A 13,973-nucleotide genomic window follows, 5' to 3' on the forward strand; every position below is an offset into this window, starting at 1 on the left:
GATCTACTCACATTTGCATGTTTTCAAACTGCTAAGTTGGCAGAAGCTGAGGCTAACAGCAGGAGCTCACCCCGCTATCCAGATTCAAACTGCTAACCTTTCGGTCAGCAAGTTCAGTAGCTCAGAAGTTTAACCCACTGCTCCCATTGGAAGTAACTTCTACTGATTTTTCAAGGACAATGTAGCAAGAGGCAACCTCATAAGCATGTTAACCCATTTAACCTGCTGCACCACCAGGGGCTGATGTTTCTTTAAAAATGGAATAGCACCTTGCAACAGGGCTTTGGGGGAGATGGCAGAAGTAGCATTTGCACTGGAGATTTGGAATAGATGGCACGGATTGGCCTTTCCACATGGGATTTGTTGTAGATAGTAAGGGAAAAAAATGCTAGGAACGGTTATTCACATCTGGACTTGGGGAAAATGGTAGGGACTGGTATTTCCACCTGGGCTTTGGGGAACATGGGATGTACTGATATTTGCATCTGGTTCTTGAAGGAGGTGGTAAGGACTAGTATTTATATCAGGGCCTTGAAGGAGGTGTTGGGGACCAGTATTTTCATTTGGGCTTTGTGAAAAGTGGTAGGGATTGGTATTTGCACCTAGGCTTTAGAGGAAATGGTAGAAACTTGTATTTCCACCAGAGCTTTGAAAGAGATGACAGGGATTAGTATGTGCATCTGGAACTTGAAGACAATGGTAGGAACTAGTATTTGTATCAGGGCCTTGAAGGAGGCATTCGAGACAGGTATTTCTATCTGGGTCTTGGAGGAAGATGATAAAATGAATTATAGGTGGTGATATTAGACTGAGTCATGACCACCTTCATTCTCTCGGGATATAATATACTGTAGAGCAGTGGTTCTCAACCTGGGGTCCCCAGATGTTTTTGGCCTTCAACTCCCAGAAATCCTAACAGCTGGTAAACTGGATGGGATTTCTGGGAGTTGCAGTCTAAAAACATCTGGAGACCCCCAGGTTGAGAATCACTGCTGTAGAGGAATATGAAGTGTGCTGAATTCCAGATGGCCATTTAGGGGAATACATTTTACATCAATGGTTCTCAACCTGTGAGTCCCCAGATGTTTTGGCCTTCAACTCTCAGAAATCCTAACTGCTGAGATTTCTGGGAGTTGTAGGCCAAAACACCTGAGGACCCACAGGTTGAGAACCACTGTTCTACATACAATTGGAAGGGAAGTTACTAGGTTTCTTGAATTAAGCAAGGCTGGAGAACTTGTAACCTTCCAGATGTTTTTGAAGCTCAACCCCGATTTGGTGAGGCAGTAGGCCTAAAAGTCAAAAATGATGAGAACTGTTGCTCAGCAACATCTGGAGGGCCACCAATTCCCCGCAGTGTGGCCTAGGTATCCTCTTCAATGTTCAACAAGAAGGAAATGGTTAAGTATTCCTAGGAGAAGAGGACACACATAAAACATTTAGTGCAATTCAAACTAATTTGCACCAAAGCAGGAGGCTTAATTAAAATCCTATTGCCTTGATGTCAATAGCAACTGTAGGTATGTGTCACAGAATGCAAAATAGTGGACAACAGCTGTGCATTTCATCAACGAACAATTTGTTTAATGAAAAACAAAAAAGTGAACTATAGATTGCCCAGTGGCATTGGGTAAACCTTAGCTGCTAAGGGTAGAAGAAAACTTTAAAATCAGCCTTTTGGGAGATAGCTTTTTCATCCTCTCAATTTCAACAGGAAACAGAAAGTGTTTATTTTATTAAGGTCACATAACTCTAATTTTAATCATGAAATAACACTTCTGTCCTCAAAACACTGGAGACCACTGAACTCAACGTGATAGCCCCATTCTATAAAGAATAATGCAAACATCATGTTTTTAAAAAAGCTCAGATCCAATTCAAGCTTCCCTACTACATCTTCTTCACCTTCAAATTTAGATGTCGAAAAGAACTAAGAACGTGTTAGTGTCCCCATAAATCATGTTCATGTTTAGTCTCCGGTGTGCATTAACACTTAATGCCATAGCTCATAAATTTCCACTCGGAGAACTCCCACACTGCATGATGTCATCTCCAATGACCTTTTGTAGGCACCTTTTGCTGATAGCAGACTTGAAGATCAAACTGCAGCAAAAATGTTTGTGAAACCCAAACTCTTGTAAAAGCTCATCACTTATTCTTTGTCGTGGAGACACTGCTTTTCCATGTCTTTCAACTAGGCAGCTTTGTTTACATGGAGCTAACCCATCTTCCTCACCTTTGCAGACAAGTTTTTGGCTCCTGGGCATGTTCCAGCAGCTGCAGATGATACTACAAAATAAACCATAAAGCAGAATACAGCCATACACCAAAGCTGATCTTGTGCAGTGCCTAAACATTTGAGTGACAAATTAGAAGTCCCTGTTTCAAATTTTCCCTCAGCTATCAATTTTCTAAGTTGCTTTAGACAAGTTTAGGCTTAGTCTAATTTCCTTGACCCTTCAAAGTAACCTGAGGGAAAATAATAATACTTATTTATATAATACGGGTAGTTGTAAGATTACAGGTACACAACACATCGGAGGCATTTTGAACACTTTTTAGTTTAATGAGATGAATTAAGATTACAAACTGTTTGTGGGTTATTTAAAACTCATTCAGGAAGAAGAGGAGGAGAAAGAGAGATAGTACTGTGATGTAGAAGGCTTTCATGGCCAGGATCACTGGATTGCTGTGAGTTTTCCAGGCTGTATGGCCATGTCCAGAAGCATTCTCTCCTGACGTTTTGCCCACATCTATGGCAGGCATCCTCAGAGGTTGTGCGGTATATTGGAAACTAGGCAAGGGAGGTTTATATATCTGTGGAAGGGTGGGAGAAATAAGTCTTGTCTCTTGGGAGAAAGTGTGAATGTTGTAATTAATCATGACTATTTATTATTTACATATTTATAAACACTGTAAATAAATAAATAAATAATCACCTTGATTAGCATTTGATGGTCTTGCAGCTTCAAGGCCTAGCTGATTCCTTCCTGGGGAAAATGTTTGTTGGGAGGTGTTAGCTGGCCCTGATTGTTTCATGTCTGGAATTCCCGTTTTCAGAGATAGTACCATTTGTGTATCAGAAATGTGAAGTGTGTATGTTAATCCAATAATATTGCTCCTTCTGAATAAATAAAATACTCAATTTGAACCCAATCCTTTAGCATTCTTAAAAACTTGGATAACATGGACAGAGAAGAATATGAATATTACATTTCTTCCCCACAGGTATTTATCTGGTAACACTGAAAAGCCATCAAGGGCTTATTAAATACACCATCAATATTAGGTCACAAGATGTTCAACCTCCACCATCCATAATACTTGAGGGAAGGATTCAACAACTGTTCCAGATTTTCCCATTGCCATCTCTGCCAGGTCAGATCAGTACAGGTTCAACATCCCGCATCTGAAATTTTGAAATCTGAAATATGGTACTTCAAAATTGTCCACTTAGGTGGAATATTTGCTTTCTGATGGTTGAATGAAAACAAACTTTGCCTCATGCACAAAATTATAAAATTACCTTCAGGCTCTGCATAAAACGTATGTGAAACATACATGAATTCTGTGCTTAGACCTAGGTGCCATCACCAACATCTCTCATTGAGGATGCATATACATATAAGTATTCCAAAATCCAAAAGAATCTGAAAGATGGACACTTCTGGTCTCAGACATTTCAGATAAGGGATGCTCAACCTGTACCAGGTCAGAATGGAACGGACACATCCAATGTATATTGACTTTCTGCAAAAGGTATTCTTTAGTGGAGTACTTAACAATGACTATGTTGTTGGTCACTTATTTGTTAACATTGAAAGATACAGTGGTGTGGTTGCTTTAAAGTTGCATTCCTGTCTTCCCTCTCTTCTGTTTATGGTGGAACAAAAATAAAGGGCGGTGTTCTGAAATACCAGCGATAAGCACAAAAAAGAGTGAGACAGTGAGACACAAAGGAACGCTGTGATGCGACCTTTTAAACTGCATCCTGTAATAACAGAGATTATATCCTTTACACAAACACGTCCCAATGTTCACAACACTGGGAGGCATCAGAAAGTTGTTCTCTTGCTGGTAACCAGGAGGTGTTGTTCTTTAAAAAATGAGAGAAATGCTTCCTGCTGACACTTAAGTTTCAGACAGTTTGATGTGAAAATTTAGGATACATGGGTGGTACACTCATACGCCAATGGCCAGGAGACCACCACCTTTTCTGCCAATAATGAAAATACACTGTTGCCTTTCAAAAAAACAGCACTCTAATGTGTTTCAGTGCACATATGTCACAAGGCTTGAGTATGGAGGATTCTGGTTTGCTCTAATGAGACTTTTAAAAAAGTTTTTAAGGAAAAGTGCTTAGTCTTACACAGGGCATAGTTTAATGTCTGCTTGCTTTACCTATTAGGTTTTGAATATGTCTCTTGGAAAATTGTAGGTCCACGGGGATTCTGAATTGTTACCATTATTATAAATATCCTATTTATGGACTTGACAAAAATCATACTTACCTTGTAGCTGCTGCAATCCAAACACACAATATTCCTGATTATTTGCTGGGAATGTGGTTCTTTTTGACACCCAAGGACTTTAATCAAATGCAAAAAACTTGCCCTTTACCCCACAGTTTCCTGAAAAATGTAAGTTTTTTGGAATATGGTCATGGAGCAGTGGGGAGCAGTTAGAGATGGGATGAATGCATGTACATGGGACAAGAAAGGTGATTATTATTATTATTATTATTATTATTATTATTGACAAAACAACATAGTATGACGCAGCAAACAAGATAGATATGCTGGATTTCGTATCACAAAATCACAAGTTGAACACTTATCCAGTGTTTAGGACTGTGTGATGTATTTTCGGATGATGCGTGCAGATCCCAGTAGGGTGGCCTTTTGCAGTTGGCACATCGTAATTTTATCAATGTCTATTGTTTCCAAATGTCGGCTGAGATATTTTGGCACGGCACCCAATGTGCCGATCACCACCGGGACCACCTGTACTGGTTTCTGCCAAAGTCTTTGCAGTTCGATCTTGAGGTCCTGATAGCGACTGAGTTTTTCCTGTTGTTTTTCATCAATTCGACTGTCACCTAGGATAGCGACATCAATAATCCAAACCTTTTTCTTTTCCACAACTGTGATGTCTGGTGTGTTATGTTCCAGAACTTTGTCAGTCTGGATTCGAAAGTCCCACAGTATCTTTGCGTGCTCATTTTCCATTACCTTTGCAGGTTTGTGATTCCACCAGTCCTTTACTGCAGGGAGGTGGTACTTGTGGTATAAGTTCCAATGAATCATTTGGGCCACATAGTTGTCCCTCTGTTTGTATTATTATTATTATTATTATTATTATTATTATTATTATTATTATTATTTATACCTTGTTTTATCTCCCCAAAGAGGACTCAAAGTGGCTTGACATAAAAGCATTAGTACACAATTTAAAATATATAAATAGACATCAAAACAGAATTAAATACAAACAGCACTAAAAAAAAATCACAGCTAAAATCCATCAAAAACATATTTAAAGTTAAAAACCACAGCACCCCCGACTAGATTTTAAACATCTTCATCTTTAAAAGCCTGCCTCAATAAAAAGGTTTTAGCCTGCTGCTGAAAGGGCAGCAGGGAGAAGGCCATTCTGGTTTCCCTGGGAAGAAGGGAGTTCCCGAGTTATGGATCAGCCACTGAGAAGGAAGGCCCCCTCTCTCTCATTCCCACCAAACTGGGCTTGAGATGGCGGTGGGACTGAGAGAAAGGTCTCTACTGAAGATCTCAGGGCCCAGACAGGTTCGTATAAGGGGATGTGGTTGGCCAAATAGCTTGGACCTGAACCATCTAGGGCTTTAAAGATCATAACCAGCACTTTGAAGTGTGCCTGGAAACCTACTGGCAGGTAGTGAGCAACCTGGCTGCACCTTTTTAGACCAGCTTAAGTTTCCAAGCACTCTTTAGAGTCCCATGTAGGGCACGTTACAGTAATCCAGATGGGATATAACTAAGGCATGTACCACTGTGGCCAGATCTGTCTTCTCAAGGAATGGGCTCAGTTGGCACACAAGTTTTGATTGTGCAAAGGCCTTCCTGGCCACCACAGATACCTGGGCCTCCAGGTTCAGTGCTGATTGGCTTCTTACACTTAAAGCAGAAATATATATATATATATACTAGCTGTGCCCGGCCACGCGTTGCTGTGGCGAAGTATGGTGGTATGGGAAATAAAGTATTGAGGAACTGGTGGTAGTTAAGGTCAAGGGTTTTCCCCAGACATTAAGTCCAGTCATGTCTGACTCTGGGGGTTGGTGCCCATCTCCATTTCTAAGCCGAAGAGCCGGCGTTGTCCGTAGACTCCTCCAAGGTCATGTGGGATGACTACATGGAGCGGCGTTACCTTCCCACCGGAGCAGTACCTATTGATGCACTCACATTTGCATGTTTTCGAACTTCTGGGTTGGCAGAAGCTGGGGCTAACAGTGGGGGCTCTCTCCGCTCCCCCAATTCAAACCTGTGGCCCTTCGGTCCAGAAGTTCAGCAGCTCAGCGCTTTAACACGCTGCGCCATCAAGGGATATTATTTCCTAAAGGTTGTGAATATACAATATTTCTGATTGGTTTTTTTTGTTTGTTGGAGCCAAGTATGAATGCTGCAATTAGGAAAAATGATTAGGATGTAATGGCCTTGCAGCTTTAAAGCCTGGCTGTTTCCTCCCTGAGTGATTTTTTTGTTGGGAGGGGTTAGCTGGCCCTGATTGTTTCCTGTCTGGAATTCCCTTGTTTTCAGAGTGGTGTTGTTTGCGATATTTTATGTGCTTCTACTGTCTGTGGCCTTGAGAAAACAGAGGATTTGCCAGACTTTGATGGTGGGAATACTTTGTTGGGAGGTGTTAGCTGGCCCTGATTGTTTCCTGTGTGGAATTCTCCTGTTTATTTACTGTTCTGGTTTTAGAGATTATATTATTCTGCATTATTCTATCCCAGTAATTATTTCATATTAAAGAAGAATCTCACTTATCCAACATTCGCTTATACAATGTTCTGGATTATCCAACGCAGTCTGCCTTTTCATAATCAATGTTTTTGTAGTCAGTGTTTTAAATTAATTGTGATATTTTAGTGGTAAATTTGTAAATACAGTACAGTAGAGTCTCACTTATCCAACATAAACGGGCCGGCAGAACGTTGGATAAGCGAATATGTTGGATAATGAGGAATTAAGGATAACCCTATTAAACATCAAATTAAGTTATGATTTTACAAATTAAGCACCAAAACATCATGTTAGACAACAAATTTGTCAGAAAAAGTAGTTCAGTACACAGTAATGCTATGTAGTAATTACTGTATTTATAAATTTAGCACCAAAATATCACGATATATTGAAAGCATTGACTACAAAAATGCGTTGGATAATCCAGAACGTTGGATAAGCGAGTGTTGGATAAGTGAGACTCTACTGTAAATACTACATAGCATTACTGCGCATGGAACTACTTTTTCTGTCAAATTTGTTGTATAATATGATGTTTTGGTGCTTAATTTGTATAACGATTACCTAATTTGATGTTTAATTGGCTTTTCCTGAATCCCTTCTTATTATCCAACATATTCACTTATCCTGCCGGCCTGTTTACGTTGGATAAGTGAGACTCTACTGTATATTTCTAATCTTATATTATCTGCTCAGAACTGGATTATATGAGGCTCCTTCTTCACAGCTGTATAAAATGCACACTGGATTATATGGCAGTGTGGAGTCAAGATAATCCAGTGCAAAGCAGAAAATATAAGATTATAAATGGGTTATATAGCTGTGTGGAAGGGCCTTGAGTCTACACTGCCATATAATCCAGTGCAAATTAGATAATCTGTGGAAGAAGTCTAAGTAAGGCCTAAATCTGCCTGTCCCCTAACTGAAACCTGGCTGTCCCTTGGTTGCTAGGCAGCAATTGGATAAAAAAAATTATTGCTCTCCCTCTAATTAGGACTTTATTTTTCTTTTCTTTTTGTTGTATCAACCTTGAAGCATGGATGATGGGTTGTGTTGACAAATTTTGAGGTTGGGGGGCCTGTACTTTTGTTGTTTTGTGAATTGCCGTGATGCCATCACTCTTTTATATATATAGATATAGTTGCCTGTATGATGGGGTGGGGTGGGATGGACTAATGAAGTTGTTACGGCAATGTTACCAAAAATTATATAAAAAGATTGGCGATGCAAGACATACACAGAGATGCATTTGCAGGAGAAAAGTCTATGGCTAATTATGCCAGTCTCACCATGATGTGTGTGATGTTTATAGAATCACTGCAGACCTTGAAAAATGTGGTGCGAAATATTTTTCCATAGACAACCCTATATCAACTTACTGCAATGTGAGCTACAAGTATATTGAATATTTACAGATTATTAAACACGATGAACAAATCCTTTTATTTTGGTCACACAGATCAAAAATAAAAATCATATACAAATAACAACATCAACACCATATTTACTACATACTCACAGCATGTTTAAAACATGGTTTAATACTTTCAGTGTTGGACCAGAACTCGGAGAGAACAGAGTTTGAATCCCCACTCAGCCATGAGTGACCTTAGAGAAGCTGTACACACTGAGGTTCAGAGGAAGGAAAAGGCAACCCTCCTCTGAAAAACATCTATATAAAAGTCAATGTATGTATGTATGGTTGGTTGGTTGGTTGGTTGGATTGTATCACAAACGCTTCTTCATGGATTAATGGATCTGGACCAAACCTGGCACACATACTCTTCTTTATCTAACTTCAAATCATTGAGGGAGTTGAACTAAAAATACCCCTTTCAGGCTCAGAACATAGGGAAAGAAAGGGAAAAAGCAGATTGGCTGTGGTGAGGTGAAGGATTGGCTGTTACTAGGTGAAGTGGTCCTCTGTGATGTCGCTGGGAAAGAAGGGGAATGAAGCATCTTGGCTGCTGGGTTACATGTGTATGAAGGAAAGTGAGGGAGGGAGGGAAGGAAGAGAAAGAAGAAGAGAAAGGAAGAGGTGAAGGAAGGGAGGAAAGAGAGATAAAGAAAGGAAGAGGAAAGGAAGAAGTAAAGGAAGGGAGGGGAGAAGGTGTATGAAGTAAAGTGAGTAAAGAAAGAGCCATAAACAGAACCTGCACATCATTGCAAGTGTTGCCATGAAGACATTGTGAAGTAGATCTTCTCAGAGCTGATGAAGGGAGAAAATAGGTGGGTAGCAGATCTAACAACACCGAGTATGCCAAGAAATCCCTGTGATAAGTTCACCTTAGGGCTGCCTAAGTCAGAAAGAAGAACAACATCAAAAATGAACTTTGTGAGCCGATGTGGTATAATGGTTTGAATTTGGGGCTGTTGAAGTAGGACTTTAGGAAACTATTTTTGAATGCTCCTCAACCAGTGAATGACTTTGGGCTAGTCATGCTCTCAACTTCAGAGAAAGTCAGTATGAACCCCCTTCTGGATATGTTGCCCCCCCACCCCCCGATACGTTTGTCCTAAACTCACCATAAGCCACAAAGGACTTAAAGGCACACAAGAAGCTCATCATCAGTGTATATCATCCAAATCTTTGACTTTTAATCTCCTTAAGGGTTCACTTATGCTGCTTATCACAACATGGGGTGACAAAGAAAAGAGAGGGCACCAGAGAAAACATGAAGAGTTTAGGGTCTATGTATCTTTTCAAAGTCTAATCCTTTCAAAGGAGCTAGAGAAGCATAATATAAGCCCTGTGAATCCAACTTAGAGGTCATGTACCTGGAGCACAGAGGTGCTTCTCTGTTTCATACTGCCCTCTGGGCCCATGACACAGGAGGTCGAAGTCCAGAATTGCATGAAGGTGCTTCTCTATGCTCCAATGTTTGTGGAACCCCAAGGAGAAATAGCATATTGCATATCCAAAAGAAACCAGTTGTCCTCAGGCACCTTCAAGGTTAGTCTAGCAAATTAATAATGACATAAGCAAAGCAAAGTTCATAGAAGCTGATCTGTTAGTCTTAAAAGTGGATGTTACTCTGTTGTTTTGACTGCAAGGGACTGACACGGATGACATGATGCAGATGGGTTTTCTTTGTTGATGCCCCCTCCCCAAATCTCCATAGGAGAAAAGATTGCATGGGAAAATCATTGGTCCATCATCAAATCTGAATGCTTTTTCCAGCATGAACACAGAACTTACCGTATTCTGTGTTAAATTATGTGCCCAATTCATGTATTATTTCAATTTCCATGTAAACCCAGACTAGCCAAACTCTCTTATTCTAAAACTTTCATTTCAGAATATCTGTAGCAGATGATCAAAGTTGATCTCAGGACATAGCTATGCTTTCTCACAAAATCCGTTTTTACCTCTATACTTCTTCAAGTTTTAGCCCTGCTAAACAGAGCAACTATACAAAATATTTCCAATTTCCCCAAATAATACCATGGAAATAAATTAGTACTTTCACCAGGAATCATCCATCAATTTAAAGAAGCACAAGGAGCAATTAGGATCATTGTGTGGTGTAAGAAATTTTGTTTTGTATAAATGCATCATTCACTGTGGGTGAAAGCACTCTGGTTTAAACATGCCTCTGATGTCGTTGCAAAGAATACTAAACTATCTGGGGCTGCATTGTCTCCCTGCAATTCAGATTTATTAGGCCCTGCCTGGAGGTTGCTGATGCAGAATAAAGTGGTCTCATTTTGCACTCAAGGTGAGATGGCTGACTTTGGCTGATGGAAGTTTCTTATGAAACGTGTGAACCTAAAACCAAGATGTTTTCAAAAAATATTTATCTTGAACAGCTGGATGGTTAATAGACTTCACTTTCTTTTCTGTTCAGATGTGAAAACAGTTTGATCACTACACTCTAGGGAAAATTAAAACATATTTCTGGGACCATTTCAGTTGTAAAATTAAATTGTGGAAGGATGCAGCTACATAGTAGAATTAATGTAGCTTGCTACCAGTTTAACTGCCATGGTTCAATAGTACAGGATTGTGGGAGTTTCAGTTTAACAAAGTCCTTGGCCTCGCCAGACTACAAATCCCATGATTCCACAGCATTGAGACATAGCAGCTAAAATGGTATCAACCTAAAGTGTAAAGGCACAGATGGAGAAAATCAATTCTATTCAACGAGGCAAATTGGAGACACATTCCATTTATCAGTCTTCAAAGATTTGTCAATTTTGGAATAACACAAAAGTAGTGATGTGAGTTTGGTGAACCTTTTATGAATTAGGAGAAATGGCAGCATCCACTTGGAAAAAATTATCAGTCTAGAATAGCAGAAATAAAATTATTAGTAGTCAGTAGTGGCGTGCATTCGGGTAAAAGCTTGCCCCATTTTGTTTCCAACATTCGTTGTGGGGCCCAATCCATTTTTTGAAAGCCCCCCGAAATTGGGAGGGTTCTTTTCAATTATTTTGTTTTGGGACCCGAAAATTGGCCCATCATTGGGGGGGGGGGGGCTTCCCACGCACTGGCTCCCCTTCCTGAGGCATTCGGCTGCCTGGCAGGCACTGCTCTTCTTCTCCTCCCTCACTCAGCATCAGGGCTGAGGTGTTTCCTTCCGCACTGATGCTGAGGTCCGGATGTGGGGCTACCTGGCCTCAACTCTCATGAGTGAATGCAGGGCATTGTGGGCATGAGAGAGGGAGAAAGAGAAGAAGTTTGCATGCATGAAATTTCAGCTCCACATGAAAGCAGGCTTTTGTGTTGAGCTGAATTTCATGTGTGGAGGGAGCTTCCTATTTTGTGCTTCCGAATAAACAGAAGACACGAAAGACATGAAAGAAACGGTAAGAATGAATTTCGTGCACATGCCTAGTAGTTAGTCTTCAAAATGATGACTTGCATCCTATTCAGTAGTTATGAGACTGTAAACTGAATGTACGCTCTTATAACAGCTGGGGATTCACATTTACAGTTGTTAATGACTGAATATGACCACAAACCCCTACTTTTTCAGCCTGGCAGTCTCTCAACTAAACCATTTTAGGATATGCACACCAAGATGCACTATGACCAGAAGAGAAATCATTTCTCAGCACCTGAGTCTAAATGGGATGTTGCTTGGCTAAAAAGGTAGGGTTTTTAACAATTATAGTGGAGGGAACGATGGCATCTCAGAATCTGAGCTGATATATTTTTAAAATCAAGTTCAACTCATGTTTTTTTTAAAAAAACCCAGATAATTTCATGAAAGTTACCTTTGGTGGAAGAGTTGCTCTCTTCTCACCTGTGTGAATCAATGAAATTCCTCATAGAGTGTCACGACCCAGGCTGCAGAGCACCAATAACCATACACAGAGGCCAGAATCTATCTAATATCTTTATTGTAGGAATATATAAAGTTAATAAAAACAAGTGTAGAAAATAGTCCAGAATTAGACCTTTCAGGAAAGGTCAGAATTAGTCCAAAAAAGCAATGTCCAATAAGAAATATTAAGGTCCAAAGTTGTAATCCAATAACCGAAACACTCACTTTGCCAAGCAAAGTGAGGGGAGATGACAAGGTCCTTTAGTCCATGAAACTTGAGCGAGGCTAGGAAATAACTTGATACTTGAAACAAGGCTTGAACGTGGAACAAGGTAACTAAGAACAAGAACAAGGTCCGTGGAATAACTTGATAAATCCGTGGAACAAGGCAAGGATTGATCCTGGGAAACAAGGCAAAGTCCGTAGATAAACAAAGGCTGGGAACCAAGGCGAAGGCTGGATAGCAAGGCAAGGCTTGAGCAGGAGCGAGGCTTGAACCGGAGCGCGCTGTCCAGACACAACTCGCTCCGTAGGCTGACGAATTGACTCCGCGAAGTTACTACGCGGGTAAAACACCTAAATAGAGTCTAGCTTCCCGCCGAAGCAGTTCTCTGGGAATCAGAACCGAAAGCTAACTCTGAGACCAGATGTGAGACTCCCCAAAGATTCTCACGAGAAGCAGTCTTAATTGGCCACATTCTTAGCTGCAATCCTCGCACTCCTGCGCGAAGCTGAATCTAAACTTCTCTGTTGTTTACAAAACTCCCGGCGCAAGAATACGGGAGAAGTAGGCTCTGGGCTTGTTTGACATACTTCTGGGAGACAACTTTCTTGCAGGTGCAAGGTTCCCAGATCTGCCTGGGAAAGATCTGGCTGAGAGGAATCCAGTTCAGACTGGGAAGGTAAAAAACCCAAGTTTTCATCTTCATCAGGAATTACAATGTCCTGAGCAGGACTACAAGGCCCATGAGTCATCACACTATCCCCCTCCTCAAGGCCCCTCCCAAACTGGGGCCCTCTCCCCGAGGCGCGAGGTCGCGGCTTGGCGGGATAGGTCTGATGAAAGCGACGGGTTAGATCAGGAGCATGGACTGTGGAGGCGTCTTCCCAAGAGCGTTCTTCAGGGCCAAAACCCACCCAGTCAATGAGATATTGTAGGCGGCGGCGGTGAAAGCGAGAATCCAAAATGTCCTCAACCTCGAACTCCTCCTCCCCATTCATCAAAACAGGAGGGGGGGCCGGTTGGTCTGTATCAGGACGCACACCATCCGCCGGAAGGAGCAGGGAACGGTGAAACACTGGGTGAATGCGCATTGAACGCGGAAGTTGGAGTTTGAAAGTCACGGGGTTTAATTGCGCCACCACTGGATAGGGGCCAATGAAACGGGCATCTAACTTCCGGCAAGGGCGGTGGGAGGGCAGAAAGCGAGTGGACAGGAAAACCCGATCTCCTACCTTGATTTCGGGGCCCGGCTGGCGATGTTTGTCAGCGTGGCGTTTATAGTCCTCCTTGGCTTGGTCCAGTTGCTGGAGCAGAAGTTGTTGCACCGCTGTGAGTTCCTGCAGCCAATCCTCTGCTGCGGGAACCTCTGAAGTTTCAATGACAGGGGGAAAGAAACGTGGATGGAAGCCGTAGTTTGCAAAGAACGGCGTTTCTTTTGTAGAAGCTTGAACTCCATTGTTGTAGGCAAACTCAGACAGTGGT

Source organism: Anolis carolinensis, chromosome 1 (assembly GCF_035594765.1).
Source record: "Anolis carolinensis isolate JA03-04 chromosome 1, rAnoCar3.1.pri, whole genome shotgun sequence".
NCBI classification, from domain to species: domain Eukaryota; kingdom Metazoa; phylum Chordata; class Lepidosauria; order Squamata; family Dactyloidae; genus Anolis; species Anolis carolinensis.